We start from the raw sequence: 22,200 nt of genomic DNA, 5'->3' as shown, positions 1-22,200 counted from the left end.
GTCCCCTTCACTGACGGATTCGGCAAATTTGGCGACTCCTAGCCTTGCCGGGGTCCGAGAGGCCCCTGCCCTGGTGCTGACTGTCTTTCGGAACACTGCTCCAGACCACCGGGCACACAGCCAACGGGGTCCTTCCAGGAACCTCCAAACGGTCCCCCTCCGGACAGTCACCGCCGTCGCTGACCTTGCTGTTCTTTACCTACACAAAGCTGGGCTCTCAGGCTTACTCACTCTTTGTTCTGTCACCACTTCTTGCTTTCCTCCTTTTCCACTTTTCTTTCCTTCTCTGTTAACTCTCACTTTAGCTCCTCACACTTGCCCTGCCTGGGCCTTCTGCCTGGTAACTTCCTGCCTCCAGAGTTGTGAGCTCCTTGGTGGGCGGAGCCAACCGCCTGGCCCACCCCCTGGTGTGCATCAACAGACTCCTGGAGGAAGGCAACAAGGATTTCTGGTTAGCAGATGTGCCTACCTGGAGTGTGGGGTGTGGTGGTGTTGTGACCTGTGTCCCCTGGCTTGCCCAGGGCGACACACCTCCCCGTCACTTCATCGGGCCCCGGGACCACTGACCCCTACCCACGGAGGGGGAAAACATCCCAGCTGCTCCATACCATCGCTCCCGGGATCCCCGTCACCAGCAGCGGTGGTGCCCATCTTCACCACGACCCGTGGGTGGCGTCACGGACTAAATCCCCCAAACCAACCACCCCTTTCACTCACGGGCAAGGAGTGCCGCTCGAGTCCCCGGATCCGGCCCACCGCTCGAGCCACAGAGCAGCCGCAGCAGCGCCGGACCCAAGCGTTAGCGAGGGCGCAGAGGCGGCGGCGTCCTCCCCGCCCGCGACAGAAACATTTGCGTACATCCGCAGCCCACACGTAGTATTCTGAAGGAGTTAGTGGGGTTCATGGAAGAGATTTACTGCAAGACGGCCAGTGCAGAACTATTCCAAGTTCTTCTCTAGGTTGCAGCATTAAGAGGAAGGTCACAGCAGGAAGAGGAAGGAGTGTCCTAGAATATGACGGCATTCCAAGAGGTGCTAGCCGAGGTGCAGAAGAAGGAGGCATATCGGATTAGTGGTATGGGCCCCACAGACCAGATAGTCCGGGGGCAGTTCATTTTGGACTTTAAAGCACACCCTTGAGACAAGTCCTGTCAGAACGGGTGGCCTGAAGCAAGTAAAAAAGGTATGGTTCCTTGGTGATGCACATCTATGCCGCCAACCCCAGGGTGAAGCCGTAAAGGAGAAAGGGTACTGGTCAAGGTGGTGGAAGACCTACGGAACTCCCTTAGCAGCATGAAAGAACACCTGACCCAAATGGAACAAAAAATGGGAAATCTATCCTCCTCTAATGCTGGATTGACCAAGGCCAACGTTAAACTACCAACCCCCGCAGTAGTGCAGCATGCTGCGGGGAAGGTGAGAATAACAAACATATAATCACTGTAAATCCCATCCTACATGATGAATTTGAGGCTGTCCCTGTGGACTGTTAGGTGGACACAGGGTCACAAGTAACGACGATGCCTGAGGCTTACTTCGATCGACACTCCCAGGCACTGGCTAAGCCAGAGAGAGAAACCCTGATCCATATGACTGCAGCTAATCAACAACCATTCTCTGTCACAGGGGTCGTGCGGGTGAATGTTCATATTTGCGAGCAACAAATGGGAAGAAAATGGCCCCTCTAAAGGGCACTTTGCACACTACGACATCACAGGTGCGATGTCGGTGGTGTCAAATTGAAAGTGACGCACATCCAACGTCGCAGGCAATATCGTAGTGTGTAAATCTTTTATGATACGATTAACGAGTGCAAAAGCGTCCAAATTGTATCATCGGTGTAGCGTCGGTCATTTCCATAATTTCGGAAGGACTGATGTTATGCTGTTGTTCCTCGTTCCTGTGGCAGCACACATCGCTGTGTGTGAAGCCGCAGGAGCGAGGAACATCTCCTACCTGCGTCCTGCGGCTCACGCCGGCTATGCGGAAGGATGGAGGTGGGCGGGATGCTTATGTGAAGCCCTGGACTAGCCAGGTAGTCACAGACATAACACCATACACACCCCCTTCCCTAGACAGTTACACCAGCCAAACAAAAACCCTTGCTGCCTGCCTCCAGGGTCTGATGTCCACACCAGGTGGGGCGGAGCCAGGCGGTTGGCCCCACCCACCGATGAGTTCACAGGCCTGGAGGCGGGAAAAGTGACAGAGATTAAGTTTGGAGGTGAAAGTGAGAGGACACAACTGTCGGTGTCTGGGTAGTGGCCCAGACACAAACAGCAAGGTTGGCAGACGGTGGTGGCCGTCTGCAGGAGTTAGTGAACTCTGCAGAGCCGTAGGACCGGGGTCGGGCCCGCCGGTACCGAACCGGGGAGCGGAGTGAAGCTAAGCACACAGGCAGGGCCATCGGACCCCGACTAGGCTTGGAGCCGCCGACAACAGTCAAATCCGAGTGTGACAGGAACCCCCGGGGTTTCCTAACAACCAAGACCTGACAGAAGGCAAAAGTCCACACCGTGAGGATATGCAGCCACCGCCACAGGCTAGAGATCCAAGGGCCAGTGCCTGCGGGCAAAACGGGCTCCTACGGCACCTATACGCTGGGGAGCGGACTACCGGTGGGCTACCACAGGAGTCAGAACATTCTAACAGGTGCAGGGAAAGACAGCCACCATCAGCCGTCCGGGGAGAGCACAACAACACTGCAGCCGGCTGTGGGACCCGTCCATCCAGCTGTTTGGTTTACCAGAGACTCTGTCATTGACTGTCTGAGTGAGTACACCAGTGCCATCCGGCACCGCGCCGCGCAGTCCCTGCAACCCTGCACCCCCAGCCATCCAGCCTCCCCGTTACACCACTGGGCCCCGGGATCACCAACCCCTACCCACGGAGGGGACAACATCCTAGCTGCTCCCTACCATCTCTCCCGGGATCCCCATCACCAGCAGCAGTGGTGCTAATAATCACCACGACCCGTGGGTGGCGTCACGAACAATCTCCCAAACAAACCACCCCCTTTTCACTCACGGGTTAGGAGCGCTGCTCGAGTGCCCGGGTCCAGCCCACCGCTCGAGCCACCGAGCAGCAGCAGCAGAAGCCCCGGACCCGAGCATGGCGAGCGCGTACCCTCCGCCCGCGACACTTACGTCCCGCTCATCTCCGCCCCTCCGCTTCTATTGGCTGCCTGCCGTGTGACGTCGCTATGATGCCGCACGACCCGCCCCTCTATCACAAGATATCGTAGCTGCGACGGGGGCGGGGACTATCGTGCTCAGCATCGCAAGCATCGGCTAGCAATGTCATAGTGTGCAAAGTGCCCCTTACTCCTGGAGACCACCAAGAAAGATGTACCTGTAATGATGGGAATGAACATTCTGTGCAATCTAGACCAGATCATGTTTATGAAGCAGAGGACTTGATGGAGCAGACTGCCACCTGATGGGTGAAGAGCATCACAAATGACTACAAACCATTAGACAGTTGGCTGGTCAGCAGCTACAGAAGAGAGTGCATACAGGCTTCCATCTGGAGCCCGAGTACTAGTCCAAGAAACATGCCTCAAGGGCAAACTGAGTGAGAGATGGGTAATGCAACCCTACAAAAAATTGAGCGATTGTATGCTGACAGTCTGGTCTTTAAGGTGCTGGTTGAGAATGGGACATCTGAGCCTAAGGTGTTACACTGAATATGCTGCGGTCATGCTGATCCAAAGTCTCTCCAGCTCCACCTCCAACTGACGTCCCTACTCTACTTCTCGAATCTGTGTCACCCAGGTTTGATGGTGACGACGAATGGTGGATGTGTGACGCCCTGGCCTATCGGGTCGTCACAGGATATTGTGCAATCTGCCCTTCTGCACAGTATCCAATCCTCCTTGATTACGGATCCTGGTCCTTTGGTGTTGCTAAGAGCTTAGCCAGTCACAATCCTAGTAACACTTTGCACCGTACCCACCAGACACGCCATTGGGGGGCTTGAAGGGAATAGGGCCGCCCACATGGGGGGTTGGTAGGGAAAAGTGACAGAGTGAAAGAAGTTGTGTGGTGACTCTCAAGGAGAGAGATCACAGAGTTGTGTGGGAGGTCAGGAGCAGGGCTCCTCAGTATCAGGTGGCAGACGTTGGTCTGGGCCTCGTAGAAGCTGGAACCCCGGTCGCAGGGGATCGTGTCAAGGGGCACAGACTGCCGAGGATGGCAGCCGGCGACCTTGAGCCATCTCCGGGCAGGGGACAGGGCACGACGGGGTACGTGGACCCTTAGCTGGGAAGTAGCTTCACGCGTCACGGTAATTTACCCGACGGGGGTAAAGCCTTCAAGATTCATCTCCAACCCGCTCCAAAATCAGGGTACTAGCGCACCGATGGGATAGTACTTTGCCAAACTACAGTCCAAAGAAATCCTACGCGTGAACCCTGAGAGCAAGCTCACTCCGTTAGCCATACGGGTGAGCGGGACCCAAATAGTTCCAAACTTGAGGGTCCAATAGAGAGAAGGTGCCATTGAAAAAGGCCACAGGCTAACAAGCAACACCAAGGGCACGGATCCACGTGTGCTCCCTCCCTGCTGCAGTGGTGCTCAGACTTCTGGTTTACAAGCTGTCGGTGTCAGTATTCTTGGACTGAGTGAGTACACTGAAAAACTCCTTTCCTCTCCCCAACGGCACCCTGTCACCAACTCCCAACGGGTCCCCGGGGCACAAACCCCCTACACACAGAGGGGTTAAACATCTTGCTGCTACACCATCGCCACCGGGGCTCCCCAACAGCAGTGGTGGTCTCCCACAATACCACGCATAGTGGGTGGCATCACGAACTTCTAACTCCCCTGTATATAGACCCCCCCCTTCTTTACTTATAGTGTCCGCGCGAACCCCCCCCCTCGGGTCCGGAGACCCCTCAAGCCACCGCGGTTCCGGATCCGAGCAGCTTGGCCGCTGGCACGGGGGCGGTACAGATGATTCCTGATTCAGTCGGGGATCCTCAGCCCACTGACACTGGTGATTCCATTGATGAGCCACTACTGCTTTGTGGAGAAAAAACAGCTCAGGATCCCCCTGAAACCTCTGTGGCAATCATTCCCCTGCAAGATAGCCAGGTCTCGCCAGAGAGTCAGGACCTTCAGAGGGCTCAAACATCTATTGCAGGGGTTTCACCAGTCAACTATTTTAAACAGTGGGCCTTATTTGTACTGCTGATGCTGTCTTTCCCTCCTTTAGGTGCTGTGCACGTGCTAAGTGCTCCCTTGCTACTCTGTGGGACCTAGAGACATGACGAGAGAGCTGGATGCGCTTCGTTGTGGACCCTGATCCAAGGCTTATAAGCCTGCAAGAATAGACTTTTTGATGACTGTTGGTATTCCTCATGCTGTTATGGTTGAGGACGACCATTTTAAGTAGGGAGGTATGTAGGGGTGTTGCCCCCTACAAATGTTTTAAGCACGCTATGACTTTAATAGACGGTGCTCTTCTGCGTGCTATGTTCCCCTCTGAACTGTGCAGTTGGACTAACCCTGCCCAAAAAGTGCAGGAAGTAGAGAAAGAGCATGAGAATAGCTTAGGGCGGGAACAGGAGAAATAAAGGTCACCTGAGAGAGTGAAAGAGAGGAGATGCTGCCTGAGAATTGTCCGGGAACAACAGCTTGGGAAGAGGCACAGTGCCGGATGCTAGAGAGACTGCGAGTACCGGATGGTGAAGCTTCTGAGGTCGGCAATTCCGAACAGGACAAGAGACATGATCCGGAGGACCCGAGAGACCCGTGACCATGAGAGAAGAAGCAGAGTTCGCCCCTCGGCAATCGCTTTATTTCTAACGCACAATGCATGGAAAACACATCAATAACAATCGTGATGCAGATTTGTTGTAGAAATTTCTGCAGCCAAATACTCAGTGTGCGCACATAGCCTTATGGCCGCTTTACGCGCTATGACATTGCTAAAGCGATCTTGTTGGGGTCACGGAATTTGTGACGCACATCCGGCCGCTTTAGCGATGTCGTTGCGTGTGACACCTATGAGCGATTTTGCATCGTCGCAAAAACGTGCAAAATTGCTCATTGGTGACATGGGGTCCATTCTCAATTATCGTTGCTGCTGCAGTAACGATGTAGTTCGTCATTCCTGCGGCAGCACACATCGCTCCGTGTGACACCGCAGGAATGAGGAACCTCACCTTACCTGCGGCCGCCGGCAAAGCGGAAGGAAGGAGGTGGGCGGGATGTTCCGGCCGCTCATCTCCGCCCCTCCGCTTCTATTGGGCGCCCGCTTAGTGACGTCGCTGTGACGCCGCACGGACCACCCCCTTAGAAAGGAGGCGGATCGCCGGTCACAGCGACGTCGCTAGGCAGGTAAGTCCGTGTGACGGCTCCTAACGATATTGTGCGCCACAGGCAGCAATTTGCCCGTGACGCACAAACGACGAGGGCGGGTATGTTCGCTAGTGATATCGCTGCGTGTGACGGGGCCTTTAGTGTCCAAATCTATTGCTGTGTTTCCTACCTTGCTTTTTGCCGCCCTGTTCTTTAAACGGGTATTCTCAAGTTTGCAAGTTATCCCCTGTCTATTGGATATGGAATGACTTTCAGATCGCTCATGGTGTTATCACTAGAGCCCGCAAGAACCATGGTTTTGCAGAATGTCGCTGCATTCATGTAATGGGACTGCTGAGTGCTGCGCTTAACTGGCAATGAGCAGCGAGGTAAAACTTAAAAAAATCCGCTATTCTTGAAAACGAAAGGATCTTTAATAAAAGGTAAATTCCAAAGTTGCTTGTTTTTACAACCATTTTGCAATGTTAGCCATTTACGATGATCAGACAACTCCTATAGGGTGCATTTCAGGAATTACGGTGTCATTATGGCGATGGCACAGGACACGAATCCTCACGGCCTCCAGATGTCTAATGTTCTCTCGCCAATAATGTGGAAAACCTCTGATAAACCGCACTCATTTCATTCTACATTGTTCTATTTCTTGATAAGATTTTGTTTTAAAGAAACTTCAGCATCTTCACCGAAAATGTCCTCCTGAAATGAGACTGACGAGAGCTCTTCTGGTGCCCCGGGCAGTGGCAGCGTTACTCCGTATATTGCTATGTACGCTGCAGATACTGGCAGCCATAATCTTTAACTGTTCTACATGACATTGTATATAATGAATCGATACCTACAGGACAAGCGCTGTGTGACTACAAGATGCTCTCGGTGCAGGGTTTATGTTCCATGCAGTCACATCAAGGTCTTTACAGACATTTTCCAAAAGAGAATTAGGAGTAATGCTCCCAAATAATGAAGAAAAAAAGTAATACCAAACAATACACATATAATACTGCTATACATTGTGCAAATAAAAGCACTGTGGGGCTGACAGATCCTCTATATACCACACCACACAGGACACATCCTCTATATACTACACCACACAGGACACATCCTCTATATACTACACCACACAGGACACATCCCCTATATACTACACCGCACAGGACACCTCCTCTATATACTACACCACAAAAGACACCTCCTCTATATACTACACCTCACAGGACACCTCCTCTATATACGACACCACACAGGGCACATCCTCTATATACTACACCACACAGGACACCTCCTCTATATACTACACCACACAGGACACACCCTCTATATACTACACCACACAGGACACACCCTCTATATACTACACCACACTGGACACCTCCTCTATATACTACACCACACAGGACACACCCTCTATATACTACACCACACAGGACACCTCCTCTATATACTACACCACACAGGACACCTCCTCTATATACTACACCACACAGGACACATCCTCTATATACTACACCACACAGGACACATCCTCTATATACTACACCACACAGGACACCTCCTCTATATACTACACCACACAGGTCACCTCCTCTATATACTACACCACACAGGACACATCCTCTATATACTACACCACACAGGGCACACCCTCTATATACTACACCACACAGGGCACACCCTCTATATACTACACCACACAGGACACATTCTCTATATACTACACCACACAGGACACCTCCTCTATATACTACACCACACAGGACACATCCTCTATATACTACACCACACAGGACACCTCCTCTATATACTACACCACACAGGACACCTCCTCTATATACTACACCACACAGGACACCTCCTCTATATACTACACCACACAGGACACACCCTCTATATACTACACCACACAGGACACACCCTCTATATACTACACCACACAGGACACACCCTCTATATACTACACCACACAGGACACCTCCTCTATATACTACACCACACAGGACACCTCCTCTATATACTACACCACACAGGACACACCCTCTATATACTACACCACACAGGACACATCCTCTATATACTACACCACACAGGACACACCCTCTATATACTACACCACACAGGACACCTCCTCTATATACTACACCACACAGGACACACCCTCTATATACTACACCACACAGGACACACCCTCTATATACTACACCACACAGGACACATCCTCTATATACTACACCACACAGGACACACCCTCTATATACTACACCACACAGGACACACCCTCTATATACTACACCACACAGGACACACCCTCTATATACTACACCACACAGGACACATCCTCTATATACTACACCACACAGGACACACCCTCTATATACTACACCACACAGGACACATCCTCTATATACTACACCACACAGGACACACCCTCTATATACTACACCACACAGGACACACCCTCTATATACTACACCACACAGGACACATCCTCTATATACTACACCACACAGGACACACCCTCTATATACTACACCACACAGGACACCTCCTCTATATACTACACCACACAGGACACCTCCTCTATATACTACACCACACAGGACACACCCTCTATATACTACACCACACAGGACACATCCTCTATATACTACACCACACAGGACACACCCTCTATATACTACACCACACAGGACACCTCCTCTATATACTACACCACACAGGACACACCCTCTATATACTACACCACACAGGACACACCCTCTATATACTACACCACACAGGACACACCCTCTATATACTACACCACACAGGACACCTCCTCTATATACTACACCACACAGGACACCTCCTCTATATACTACACCACACAGGACACACCCTCTATATACTACACCACACAGGACACATCCTCTATATACTACACCACACAGGACATACCCTCTATATACTACACCACACAGGACACACCCTCTATATACTACACCACACAGGACACCTCCTCTATATACTACACCACACAGGACACCTCCTCTATATACTACACCACACAGGACACCTCCTCTATATACTACACCACACAGGACACACCCTCTATATACTACACCACACAGGACATACCCTCTATATACTACACCACACAGGACACACCCTCTATATACTACACCACACAGGACACATCCTCTATATACTACACCACACAGGACACACCCTCTATATACTACACCACACAGGACACACCCTCTATATACTACACCACACAGGACAAATCCTCTATATACTGCACCACACAGGAGACATCCTCTATATACTACACCACACAGGACACCTCCTCTATATACTACACCACACAGGTCACCTCCTCTATATACTACACCACACAGGACACATCCTCTATATACTACACCACACAGGACACACCCTCTATATACTACACCACACAGGACACACCCTCTATATACTACACCACACAGGACACATCCTCTATATACTACACCACACAGGACACATCCTCTATATACTACACCACACAGGACACATCCTCTATATACTACACCACACAGGACACATCCTCTATATACTACACCATACAGGGCACATCCTCTATATACTACACCACACAGGACACACCCTCTATATACTACACCACACAGGACACACCCTCTATATACTACACCACACAGGACACCTCCTCTATATACTACACCACACAGGACACATCCTCTATATACTACACCACACAGGACACATCCTCTATATACTACACCATACAGGGCACATCCTCTATATACTACACCATACAGGGCACATCCTCTATATACTACACCACACAGGACACCTCCTCTATATACTACACCACACAGGGCACATCCTCTATATACTACACCACACAGGACACATCCTCTATATACTACACCATACAGGGCACATCCTCTATATACTACACCACACAGGACACATCCTCTATATACTACACCATACAGGGCACATCCTCTATATACTACACCACACAGGACACATCCTCTATATACTACACCATACAGGGCACATCCTCTATATACTACACCACACAGGGCACCTCCTCTATATACTACACCACACAGGACACATCCTCTATATACTACACCACACAGGACACATCCTCTATATACTACACCTCACAGGACACCTCCTCTATATACTACACCACACAGGACACATCCCCTATATACTACACCACACAGGACACATCCTCTATATACTACACCACACAGGACACATCCTCTATATACTACACCACACAGGACACACCCTCTATATACTACACCACACAGGACACCTCCTCTATATACTACACCACACAGGACACATCCTCTATATACTACACCACACAGGACACACCCTCTATATACTACACCACACAGGACACCTCCTCTATATACTACACCACACAGGACACATCCTCTATATACTACACCACACAGGGCACATCCTCTATATACTACACCACACAGGACACATCCTCTATATACTACACCACACAGGACACACCCTCTATATACTACACCACACAGGAGACATCCTCTATATACTACACTACACAGGACACCTCCTCTATATACTACACCACACAGGGCACATCCTCTATATACTACACCACACAGGACACCTCCTCTATATACTACACCACACAGGACACCTCTATATACTACACCACACAGGATACACCCTCTATATACTACACTACACAGGACACCTCCTCTATATACTACACCACACAGGGCACATCCTCTATATACTACACCACACAGGACACCTCTATATACTACACCACACAGGATACACCCTCTATATACTACACCACACAGGATACACCCTCTATATACTACACTACACAGGGCACATCCTCTATATACTACACCACACAGGACACCTCCTCTATATACTACACCACACAGGACACCTCCTCTATATACTACACCACACAGGGCACATCCTCTATATACTACACCACACAGGACACCTCCTCTATATACTACACCACACAGGACACCTCCTCTATATACTACACCACACAAGACACACCCTCTATATACTACACCACACAGGACACATTCTCTATATACTACACCACACAGGACACATTCTCTATATACTACACCACACAGGACACATCCTCTATATACTACACCACACAGGACACATCCTCTATATACTACACCACACAGGACACATCCTCTATATACTACACCACACAGGACACATCCTCTATATACTACACCACACAGGACACATTCTCTATATACTACACCACACAGGACACACCCTCTATATACTACACCCCACAGGACACATCCTCTATATACTACACCACACAGGACACCTCCTCTATATACTACACCACACAGGACACATCCTCTATATACTACACCACACAGGACACATCCTCTATATACTACACCACACAGGACACATTCTCTATATACTACACCACACAGGACACATCCTCTATATACTACACCACACAGGACACACCCTCTATATACTACACCACACAGGACACATCCTCTATATACTACACCACACATGACACATCCTCTATATACTACACCACACAGGACACATCCTCTATATACTACACTACACAGGACACATCCTCTATATACTACACCACACAGGACACATCCTCTATATACTACACCACACAGGACACATCCTCTATATACTACACCACACAGCACACATCCTCTATATACTACACCACACAGGACACCTCCTCTATATACTACACCACACAGGACGCATCCTCTATATACTACACCACACAGGGCACATCCTCTAAATACTACACCACACAGGACACCTCCTCTATATACTACACCACACAGGACACACCCTCTATATACTACACCACACAGGGCACCTCCTCTATATACTACACCACACAGGGCACCTCCTCTATATACTACACCACACAGGACACATCCTCTATATACTACACCACACAGGACACCTCCTTTATATACTACACCACACAGGACACCTCCTTTATATACTACACCACACAGGACACATTCTCTATATACTACACCACACAGGGCACATCCTCTATATACTACACCACACAGGACACATCCTCTATATACTACACCACACAGGACACACCCTCTATATACTACACCACACAGGACACCTCCCCTATATACTACACCACACAGGACACCTCCCCTATATACTACACCACACAAGACACACCCTCTATATACTACACCACACAGGACACACCCTCTATATACTACACCACACAGGACACACCCTCTATATACTACACCACACAGGACACCTCCTCTATATACTACACCACACAGGACACCTCCTCTATATACTACACCACACAGGGCACACCCTCTATATACTACACCACACAGGGCGCACGCCATTTATATAAAAGAGTGTTATGACATTGTGGTTACTTGAGCATTCGTATGCTGTAATGCTTTCAGCATTCTAAGTAATGTGATGAAAACAGGGTCTTACAACATCAACGTGGGCAGATTTGCTCTTTCTAGAATTTTTTTTTTGACCAATCATCATTGTACAATATTGATATACTGTGAAGCTAAAAATGCAACAAATTTGTATAAGTAATTGCTCCCTAATATATAACCAACACACATCTATTTGATACTTTACTTTAATGCTACATGTCATGAAGTTCTTGATTATCAGATAAATAGCCGGTCAGGATTTTACTCATTTATTAACTTGATATCCTAAAATATATATACACATATGTATAATGTACTTATATCTAATGGATTGTCACGTCATACAGTTAACAAAAGCCATATGTTTATGTCTTTATATAATAGAGTAAATACAGCTTTGCATCTTTTATCTGTTTTCCTAGAAAAAAATACAATTTTCCATTGAAAGAAAAATGGAATGAAGAATAGTTATTGGATTTTCAATGTAGAAGAATATAAAAGCTATTATACTGTATATAGCGCCATACATACAGCTTCCATGACAACATGTTATCATTCTAATTCAGCGTGGCTCCTTCATAGGAGCTATATTATCACTCGGAAGAAAGGTCTGGCAATCTACTTCCATATTATGCCAAGAAAACTTGATAGAGAGTACAACTAAAGGAAATCGATGACGTGCTTGAAGAGGCACCTCTAGGTTGGAAGACACTCAACCAGCTACTGGGGAAGAGCTAATGGTCAACCTGAGTATGGGTAACTCTGATGACGCGCCAGGATCAAAGCCGCAAGGACGTCTCGATGCTGATATTGTTGGTCGAAAGCGAAGATCAAAAGTTGCAAAGATATCATAAAATTCAAAAATTGGCATGTACGAACCCCGAACCAAGGTGAACTTGACATCGTCAAAGCCAAAATGGACAGAACAGGACTCGACTTACCGTTTTTCCCGGAATGTAAGACGCACTTTTTTCCCCCAAACCTGGGGCTAAAATGAGGGTGCGTCTTACAAACCAGATTCGGCTTACTGGGTCATAGGAGGCAGGGTCGGCGATACTGAGAGTGTCGCTGCAATGGAGCGGCTCAGGAGGTTCAGGAGACGGGGTGTCGCAGCAGCATCAGTGGCAGCAGTGGCGGCCTGATCTGACTGCAGGCTCCTTTCAATGGCTCATGGTTGATGGGATAGACTTCAAGAAATTGGCCGGGGAGGCTGTGCATGATAGATTGACATGATGGACTTAAAAAAAAAAATGCCTGCGGAGGCCTTTCTGGACAGCTGCCGTCTCCGTGGCCACTTTCTTGAAGTCCGTCATGTCACCCACGGGATATTCAATGGAGACTGCAGTTAGATCAGGTGCTGTCACGCTCCCGATGCCTTGGCACTGCTCCTTACTTACTGAGCCGGTCTCACCATCGCACCACCGCTCCTTGCTCACTGAGCCGGTCCCTGCATCGCACTACCGCTCTGTACCCACTGATCCAGCCTCGCCAGCGCACCACCTCTCCTTGCTCACTGGTCCTGTTCACGCGTCCACCGGTCATGCCGCCTGCCGCTCCCGCTCATGCTCCCCAGAGTCCTGTTCCTGGTCTCAGGAGTCTGACTCTGACTGATGCCTCGGTATAGGACCGAGCCGCGCCCACTCACCTGGTCTTATAGCACCAGCACTGCTGCAACAGGAAATGACCTGGGGCTGTGCTGAGTATATAAGACTGGCCTCTCCATGTGGGCGGGGCCTGATCATCGCTTGTGTTTCTATGCCTTGTCTTGTGAGCTAGGTGCTCAGGTCTTTGTTCCTGTTTCCTATTACTGCCTTAAAGTACGCTGTGACCCTAGTGACCTGGTCCTGTCTTTGTTTCCTGATACCTGCACCTGTTCCTGTACTGTCCTATGGGACTCCATGACCCTGGTGACCTGGTTCTTCCCATTCCTGCCACGATAGTGCTCCAGCTACCGTGTACCCTGCCCTCCAGGTGGGGTGCTCGGTCCAGTGGATCCACCTCCTGGGCCTACCAGTCCTCCCCGGCCCTCACAGGTGCCCGCCACTGCACTCCATCCTGTGACCTTCCTGAGTCGGCCCACTGCACTGACAACCACACAGCAAACCGCAAGATCAATGGTGCTCACTGCGAGACCCCTGAGCTTGCCGCATCCATCAACTGACCTTTCTGAGCTGCAACACCCCCTCCTCTGAACTCGCAACATCTCCCTGCCTCCTGTGATCTTCCTGAGCCGCTCCACCACTGCCGCTCCCCCCCCCCGGTAAGCATTAGGATTAAGACGCACTAGGATTACAAGATGGATCCTCATTTTAACATTAAAAATTATTTTTTCCTATTTTTCTCTAAATTTGGGGCGTCTTACAAAAAGAAAATACGGTACTTGGAATTTGCGAATTAACATGGATTATATCCAGACATTTCCTTTCAAGCGAACATTGGGTCTACTATTTTGGCAATGATAATCGAAGGAAAAACACTGTCGCTTTTATTCTCAACGGAAAATTGGCCGGCACTGTACTGAAGTATAATGCAGTCAGTGATAGAGTCAATGCGATACAACTACAAGGAGCTCCAATCCATGTCACAGTCATACGAGGATACTCACCAATAACAGATGCCGAGGTGGAGGACGTTGCACTAGTCTATGATCAACTTCAAGAAGAAATCGATAAGACTTTAAATCAAGACTAACCCATAATCTGTCATGCGTGTGAATTGGCTTCTCTTGCCACCAGACAACAGTAGGTTCACCTTTTTTTGGGGTGTTTAATTTCTTTTATCATTGCTTTGGTTTTACTATGTAATTGGTGTATTCATTTACTCATTTGCTTGCCCAATCACCTTTCGGGTGAGGCTTTAAATACGTTCCTCCTGCTGGTTTTTCTTGCTCATTTTGAAGTCTAGCCATATTGCTGTTCATTTCTACAAGTTAGTGCAACACCAGCAAGGATATTTCTCTGCTGTTTTTGTTCTCCACTCCTCACCTATCTTCTGTTTGTTGTCAGTAAGTAGGCGGCATATTCTTTAGCAATGTTCACCTTCTCTGGTATTTTTGTGTTTGTCTTACTCACTCTGGGATCACTTTCTACTTCAGTACATCTTCCTTTCTGTAGGTAATTTGCACCCTTCTCCGGTTCCTTAGGAAGAACAAAAAGTGCTCGATGGCCAATCAGGTAGCCTAGGTCCGAGTTGCCATTATTTAGTCTGTGGTCAGGACTATTCCAACTCACACAGGAACCACTAGGGATTGCAGGGTTGGGATCTTTACTCTGTAGAGCAACCGGCAGGGTCATGTGTAGATCTGGTATTTAATGAGAAGAGCCAATACGATTTTCTGTTCCTATTATAATCTCCCCATGTATCAGTTTATGAACCTTCTCAATATTCCAGAATATGAATGACCTCAGGTTACCACCATGTGCTTGAGCAATATGATTGGAAACTTTGGATGCTTTTACAGGAATGGAGTTTATGGAGTCAGGTAAATGGCGTCTAATCCCGATTTTGAAGAGCTGACAAATTTAGTGCATATGATTAGATTCTTGAAATATGAGCGGTTACAATTGATGCAATTATTGATACAGAATTGTTTATCATGCACAGATGAGGTGTGTAATTTTATTTTTACATATCTATATGCTTTTTACAGTCCAAAAATCTTGTAGTGTTTACCTGTAAGGAGATGGACATGCTGCCCATGCAGTTCTGAAATATAATGTGTATTGTCATATGCGTTATTAGTGATAGATTATATTCCGCCTGACAGTCATTAGAGTTAGGGTTAATGTTGGGACTAGCCCAGAGTGAGAGGGGCTAAAGTGAGGGACAGAGACAGCTTCCTACCAGGAGGTCAGATAGGGCCCAGCATGCAGTAGTGATAGACCTAAGGTCTGTTCAGTAAGCAGTGCCGCATGATGTGGGTGTCCTTGATGTGAGTGTAAGGGGTACTTCTCACATAGCGAGATCGCTAGTCACGTTTTTTGTGACGCACCAGTGACCTCATTAGTGATCTTACTGTGGATGACACTCAGCAGCGATCTGGCCCCTACTGTGAAATCGCTGCTCGTTACACACAGTGCTGGTTCATTTTTTGGATGTTGCTCTCCCGCTGTGAAGCACACATCGCTGTGTTTGACAGCGAGAGAGCAATGATCTGAATGTGCAGGGAGTTGGCGTCTGGCAGCCTGCGGTAAGCTGTAACCAAGGTAAATATCGGGTAACCAAGTGAAGCCCTTTTCTTGGTTACCCGATATTTACCTTGGTTACTAGCGTACGCCGCTCTCAGGCTGCCAGTGCCGGCTCCCTGCACACATAGCCGGAGTACACATCGGGTAAATAAGCAAAACGGTTTGCTTATTAACCCGATGTGTACTCTGGCTAGGAGTGCAGGGAGCCAGCGCTAAGTGGTGTGCGCTGGTAACCAAGGTAAATATCGGGTAACCAAGCAAAGTGCTTTGCTTGGTTACCTGCTATTTACCTTAGTTAGCAAGCGCAGCATCGCTTCCACGCGTCGCTGCTGGCTGGGGGCTGGTCACTGGTCGCTGGTGAGATCTGCCTGATTGACAGCTCTTCAGCGACCATGTAGCTACGCACCAGCGATACTGACCAGGTCAGATCCCTGGTGGGATAGCTGGAGTGTCATTAAAGTGTGACGGTACCCTAATCCAGGAAAGTAGAAAGCGTGATCCTGAGTAAAGAGGAGGGAAAATGGATAGAAGGTCAGAGAAGTCAACCAGAGACGGGTCCTGGAACAAGTGGTTTAGCGATACATTCCTGAGTCTAGCTAATGGGCCAGAAAAAAACAGAGAACGTGAGACGAAGAGAGTGCCCGGGGCGGGATTTCCAAGGCCTCAGAAGTAGAGAAGCTAAATACCGGCCTTACTGGCAAAATAGTTCCTTTCAGAGGAAGAAAAGACGTGGGACCGCGGGCTGAGACTTGAAGGAAACGAGACTAATTGAGGTAGAAAAAAAGTAAACTTGAAGTGAAGAGACTGTGTGTGAAAATGTTCCATGTTGCAAAGGAAATGTATGCGAAGTCATGCACCCGCTATCTATCGTACATAGTTCCTACCAAGTGGCTGTTTTGTAAGAGACTGTTTATTTTGGATTGGTGATGTCCCTCATTGAACATTTGGACCTGGTCAACCAAAGTCATCTGTAGAATGCGGCCCGTAAGGATGTAGCGCCCCCTTAGACGAAGTCCACACACAGAGCCAGAACCCCAACTTTCAGTAACATGTAAGGGCGTAAGAGATGAGCACCTCGACCACGGCTACCGCCACGGATCACGTTACATAACCATAACTACTTTGTTTTCTAGTGGAAAAAAGACTAGTAGATAAGAGTGAACCAATGACAGCTTTCATGATCCTTTTAGCAGAGCAGTAAGTGTGGTGAATGTGGAGATGTCTCAACTGAGTTTCCACACCTGAGACACCTGCAAATAGAAATCACCTGTACACCACACAATCATCATCATGTAATTCCAGTACAACGACTGACTTTTTAACTCATCCAATAAATCAAAAGCAAGAAATTGTGGTGAAATATCTTCCCTAGCTCCCAGAGAGCTGTAGCTTTGGCGAGAAAGAGGCAGAAAAGGTTTTGTTGATGGAATTGAAAGTTTGAAACCTAAATGATTACTATTTATGGCGGCACTGGAAATGAACTGTGCAGACCACAGACTGAAACTGACAGTGTCGCTGTCAGAGGTAACATCATAATGCTCTGGTTCAGAACAGTGATGTGCCATATATTCCATAATGTCTTACTAATACACGCCATAGAGACTGGAGTATAATTGTGACCTGTTGTCATGGCCGTCTCTCTGCATCTAGAGTCTTGTGACATAATCTGGGCCAGAGTCTCTGTTTGCCAACTGAGACTCCTCGCATTAAAAGTAATTCCCTTTCCTTAGGGGGTTAAAGGGTTAATATCAGTTTTACTTTCCAGCAGCTTAAGACTGCTGGCCTCGGGTGCTTCCAGTCGGTGACCACTCCCTTCCTCTATTTATGGTCACATCTCCCAATAGAGGGCGTCAGTTATTCTAATTCATTCTGTAGATAGGCCTTGAGGAGGAAGGATCTGCTGGAGCCCTTGTTGCTGTGAAGCCGTGAAGGCTGCTGTCCTGGTTGTCTGACTGCTGCTGTGAAGTTGGACCATATCCTTTGATGTCTCCTCTGTTTGTTGTACCTTCCCTTCTTGTGCAGCGGTGGGACTAGTGATCCTCACCTGCCAGCTCACTAGCCAGGGTTATCGCAGGGCTTCCTAGGGTTTCAGGTTTCCTGCTTGACGACAGGATACCTGAAACCAGATGACTGACCAACAAATGCTTGGTAATGAGTACACAACCAAAAAACAGCAGCGGCAATTGGCTGTAGTACTGGTGTGGCCTGTAGGGACATCAAATTTGACTCTGTATGGTAGTGTGTGACATGCAGGGGCGTAACTACAGTAGGTGCTGGAGTTGCAGTTGCATCTGGGTCTTGGAACATAATGGATCCCAAAGGTCCCTCTGCTGCATATGAGAAGTCCAATGCTTTTAAATATTGCTGTAGATTTTGCTTTGGGGCCCATAAATGTTAAGGCCACTTCACACGCAACGAGATATCGTTGGGGTCACGGAATTCGTGACGCACATCCGGCCTCGTTAGCGACGTTGTTGCGTGTGACACCTACGAGCAACCGCTAACGATCAAAAATACTCACCTAATCATTGATCGTTGACGCGTCGTTCATTTCCCAAATATCGTTGCTGGTGCTGGACGCAGGTTGCTCGTCGTTCCTGAGGCAGCACACATCGCTACGTGTGACGCCCTGGGAACGATGAACAACACTGTACCTGCGTCCTGCCGGCAATGAGGTGGGCGTGTCGTTCATGCGGCTGCTCTCTGCCCCTCCGCTTCTATTGGCGGGCCGCTGTGTGACGTCGCTGTGACGGCGCACGAACCTCCCCCTTTAAAAAGAGGTTGTTCGCCGCCCACAGCGGCGTCGCTAGGCAGGTAAGTCCGTGTGACGCTTCCTATCGATATTGTTTGCCACGGGCAGCGATTTGCCTGTGACGCACAAACGACGGGGGCGGGTGCTTTCGGTAGCGACATCGCTAGTGATGTCGCTGCGTGTAAAGCGCCCTTTAAGTAATGTTGCTGGTGACACGCACACTTTATCTGCAGACATTTCGATTTTTCATGTTTCGCCCTCTTCCTGCTTAATATTACACCTTTTAGTCAGACTTTCATCATGTGGTTATCACTTACTAATGGGGATGTATTTTATCCTGATGTCCTTCTGAATGTATGGACACTTCTTGCTGGATTCATCTTGAGACATCACAGATGAGGTTCCAACAATTTTCCACAATTACCCTTAGTAATTCCAGAAGTATTTTGTCCCATTATCATCACATGTCAAGTAAGGGCCTCTAATTTATTATAAAGCACCCTAATCTCAGCCCGTAGAGCCGAGCGGAGCCAGGTTATTACGCGGTAATAGACAATTTTGTGACGAGTCAATGGTTAAGCCCTACGTTTCCCAAAAATAAAAATGCTGTGGTTCTACACCCCCAAAATATGTATTTTTGTGATATTAACCTCATGATATCTCAATGGTATCTATGACATGGAGGAAACCCAGAATATCTCAGGACGTAAATGACGAATGAGAGGTGGGGGTTCTGTGAAAGATTTTACACCTCTATTGCCAAATAGTCCCAGGACAATGCAGATAAAAGTCTCTTAGGCCTCTTTTACAAGTCCGTGAAAGCCACGTACGTGTGAAAGGTGCGAATTGCCCTCGGTGAGCCGTGTGTATGGCACACGTGTGTTCTCCGTGATAACACACGGAGAACGGGAATTTTCTGCTCACCTGTCCCTGGCGTCGCTGTCCGTGGTGCTGATCTTCGGTCTCCGGTCCTGCCGACTTCCCGCTGCTGCTGCTTCCGGCCGCAGTGATGTGAATATGCAATGAGCATAATGAGCGGCGGTCGGAAGCAAGTGACAGCAGCGACAGAGACAGGAGGGCTGGAGAAGGGGAGTAATGTTTTTTTTTCCTCTCGCAGACACAAGTCTTTTCTCCGGTGCGTGTCACACGGAACACATCCGTGTGGTCCGTGTGCATTACGTGTGACACGTTTGCGTTTCGTGTGACACCCGTGATGCCGGAGAAAACGGGGACATGTCGGCGTGTGGAACACACGGATACACGCGAGTACGGAACGGACACACGTTTCGTGCAAAAATACTTACATGTATCCAAATCCATAAGAATACCTTGGTCTACGTGTGTACGTGTCTCCGGTATGTGAGAAAACTGCAGGAACCAGTCTGGGGTTTGTATTTCTTCAGATCTCTGTTCTGTAGTCTAAAGGCCCTGTCACACACAGAGATAAATCTGCGGCAGATCTGCGGCAGATCTGCGGCAGATCTGTGGCAGATCTGTGGTTGCAGTGAAATTGTGGACAATCAGTGCCAGGTTTGTGGCTGTGTACAAATGGAACAATATGTCCATGATTTCACTGCAACCACAGATCTGCCAAAGATTTATCTCTGTGTGTAAAGTGGCCTTAAAGGGAACCTGTCAGCAGAAATTTTGCCCTAAACCTAAACGTTTCCCCTTCTGCCGCTCCTGGGCTGCATTCTAACAAGGTTCCTATAGTTATTCTTCCCCCTTTTAGATCAAAATAAATAGTTTATAAAGTGGTACCTTTCAGTTTGAAAATCTTGTTAATGGTACACGGGGGCGGGCTGTCTGTTGTCCGTTATACTGCCTCCTGCTGCTCAAGGCCGTCCCCCAACGCTCATTTACATACCTCAGGACGCCGCCCAGTGCATCCGATGTCTCGCGCATGCGCCGTGCCACTGTAGCGGGACTGTGCACAGTGGGACCGCTGGTGACGTTGCGCAAACACGAGATTATGGGCGGCGCTGTGATTTTCATCAGCAAGTACCCGCCCATAATCTCGTGCCCGCGCGTTCCCCTCTACCTCCACCTTTCTGCGCATGCCCTGGCCAGATGACCCAACGTCACCTCTTTTCCATCTAGCCCTGGAGCAGGAAATAGATGAGAGGAGCGGAGCAGGACACCACCGATCATCTGGCCAGGGCATGCGCAGAATGGTGGAGGCAGAGGGGAAAGCGCGGGCACGAGATTATGGGCGGGAGCTTACTGATGAAAATCACAGCGCCGCCCATAATCTCGTGCAAACTGCTTCCTTGTATTATTTCTGCTTATTTTTCATCCCTTTCCCTTTAGGAAAGAGTGAATAGAAAAAAGTGGGCTCAGCACTGGTATAAAAATATATATAAAAAAACTTTTATTGGAATCCGGTTTCCAATAAAAGTTTTTTTATATATATTTTTATACCAGTGCTGAGCCCACTTTTTTCTATTCACTCTTTGCCACACATACCGGTATGGACTGACC

Source organism: Anomaloglossus baeobatrachus, chromosome 6 (assembly GCF_048569485.1).
Source record: "Anomaloglossus baeobatrachus isolate aAnoBae1 chromosome 6, aAnoBae1.hap1, whole genome shotgun sequence".
Lineage (NCBI taxonomy): Eukaryota > Metazoa > Chordata > Amphibia > Anura > Aromobatidae > Anomaloglossus > Anomaloglossus baeobatrachus.
This window is presented reverse-complemented; position numbering follows the sequence as displayed.